Source organism: Tarenaya hassleriana, unplaced genomic scaffold, assembly GCF_000463585.1.
Source record: "Tarenaya hassleriana unplaced genomic scaffold, ASM46358v1 Cleome122, whole genome shotgun sequence".
Classification (NCBI taxonomy): Eukaryota; Viridiplantae; Streptophyta; class Magnoliopsida; order Brassicales; family Cleomaceae; genus Tarenaya; species Tarenaya hassleriana.
The window spans coordinates 290,097-292,889 of record NW_010962614.1 but is presented as its reverse complement, the minus strand read 5'-3'; positions in this window follow the sequence as shown (position 1 = coordinate 292,889).

Genomic DNA, 2,793 nt, shown 5'->3' with positions numbered 1-2,793 from the left:
AATGTAAGTAGCTTCACCCTCGGTCTGCTGATCGTAGAGTGGATTCATGTGCTCTTGGTTCATGTGGTTCTGATTCTCGTGATGCTCCTCATCATGAACCGCATGCTCTTGTTGATGGTCGTGCGAACTACTCGAGCTCGACATAGTTTCTCTTCTCTGCTGATTTCGGATGTCTCTAAGAGTACGCTCAATCTCTAGATCATAGACTAGGTCTTCTCTCCGAGTAGAGCTCCTTGTCATGCACTAGAACCCTGCAAACCGCAAAGAAAAAAGAAGAAATCGAGACCAAGTGAATCCACAAAAACTAAAGAAAAAACAAAAAGAAAAAGAAAACAAAAACAAAGCAAAGATCTAGAATCAATGAAGACCTAGAAATAGGCTAACCAGTCCCCGGCAACGGCGCCAAAAACTTGATACGTGTGTACCGAGTCTAAAATCTATAACCCGATTCACAACTCACCGCAAGGATACGGATCGTCGTAACACGGGTTCGAACGCAAGGACCGGTAGCTAAATCTAAATCCCTAATCGAAACAAAACCAAAGAAAGCAAGCAAATGATGATGAAAATATGTGGAATCAATGGAAAACAAAATAAGAAAGCAATGAAAACGAATGACCTATCAAACAAGGATGACTACGGGTGTCAGGATCGTATTCGCGTGTATGGATATTTACTAAGCATGCGAGAATAACGACATCATACTTGTATTCGATCTAAATCCCTAATCGAAACAAAACCAAAGAAAGCAAGCAAATGATGATGAAAATATGTGGAATCAATGGAAAACAAAATAAGAAAGCAATGAAAACGAATGACCTATCAAACAAGGATGACTACGGGTGTCAGGATCGTATTCGCGTGTATGGATATTTACTAAGCATGCGAGAATAACGACATCATACTTGTATTCGGGAATCGTCAAGCAACGAAAATAGAGAATTCACCTCTCGGTCTACTAACTCACTACCTAGAATAACTCGTCAATCTCTCGATCTATTCCAGTTAATCCTAGATGCATGAAGAACGCTATCATCAATCCTAAATCGATTAAACCATATCTCTATGTGAATAATACGATTCATTCATCAATCTCGATCCGAAACTAAATCCATATCTCTATGTGATTCAGAATCTCAGAATATTGGCCAAGTGATTAGCAAACACCAATAGAAAAGAAAGCATAGATCGATAAAGCGAAACAAGCATAACGTCGAAATCCAAGTTAGGGTTCAAACATACCCAAAACACAAACGAATCCCTAACCCATAGTCGTGGATCTACTCAGGTTCATAGAAAACAACAAAAAGCTCAAAAGAAAAGAGATAAAAGAGATGAAAGAAAGGCTCATGCAGATGTGTAGTCTCCACGATCGAATCTTCCTTCTTCTTCCCGAAATCCCATGAACTTTTATTCTTCTCTCACCAAAAGCTCTCCAAAAATCTGTATCTAAGTGTTCTCTAAGGTTCTCCTCTGTACTAAGACGTGACTAGGGCTCTTTTATAACCCTAGGGCGGCTCCCAAGAGTCCTCCTCTCAATCAGATGCTGAAAATCGCGAAGCAGGGTTTTTGACTGGATCCAGACCATTTCCAGGTGGATCCGGACCGGATCCAGATTCCTGGGCTCGAGCTCAGCTGTCTTGATTCGGACCGGATTCAGTTGGATCCGACCCTATACTGAGTTTTCTGATCTTCACGGTTGTGCTCATAACTTTTTGCTCCGGTGTCGGATTTACGCGATTTTGGTGTCTACGCGAAGCTCTTGAAGTGCTCTTTCCAATGATATGAGTCTCTTACGATTTGGACCTCTGTAGAGAAAGTTATTGATGTCGCAACATGAGTACCTCATCCGGACTTGTCCTTTAACGCTCCAAATAGCTCCTTTTCGAGTCCAATATCTTCGAAACCTGTAAGCTGTAAAATTAAAGCACAATCGGGTTTTGTGTCCTAACACGCCTAGAATGTCTATGAATGCATGTGATTATCCCGTAAAACCTAGACAAACTCTTATCAAAATATAGAGAAAAATAGGAGTTATCATGAGGCAACCCATGCAACTGCATTGCATTAGCATGTTTAATTTCATGCATCACAAGCATACGTTGCTAGAAAAGGACCAAAAGTGATCGGAAAGGAGAAAAAACGCGAAAAATCATATTTTCTGGCAACTTTTAAGAAATCTCGATGTTTGGAAACCTCGATATCGAGGTTCAAGATCATCTAGATTTGCGTTGGATCTGAAATTGGATATTTTCAGAAATCTCGATGTTCTAGAACGTCGAGATTTGATCCGTGATTGAAATTGGGGATTTCTAGAAATCTCGAGGTTCCAAAATATCGATATCGATGTTTCTGGAGTTCGATATCCAAACTAAATCCTAGATCTGAGATCTTCACAAATATTGAGGTTTCATAATGTCGATATCGAGGTTAAAACATCCAGATCTGAACTTTTCCATATCTAAAGTAATATCGACGTTGAGAACATCGATATCGATGTCCAAAACATCGATATCGAGACAAAACAAATAGGAACCACGGAAAACGTACCGCCAGCTCGATCTCTCTCTTTCTGCCCTCGATCTGGACAAAATTTCCCTCGAAACATGATAACACGTATTTTGGGTGACGTTTTGATATAGGATGTCTAGCGTATTTCACTCTATTTTACATATTTGTAGGCATTCTAGGGCACATTTGGCTTCGATATTGCATGGTTTTGTTCTTTGGTGTTTAAACAGGTTTTCACGCATAAAAAGAGCAAAAGGAATGGAAAACTTGGGCTACGGAACA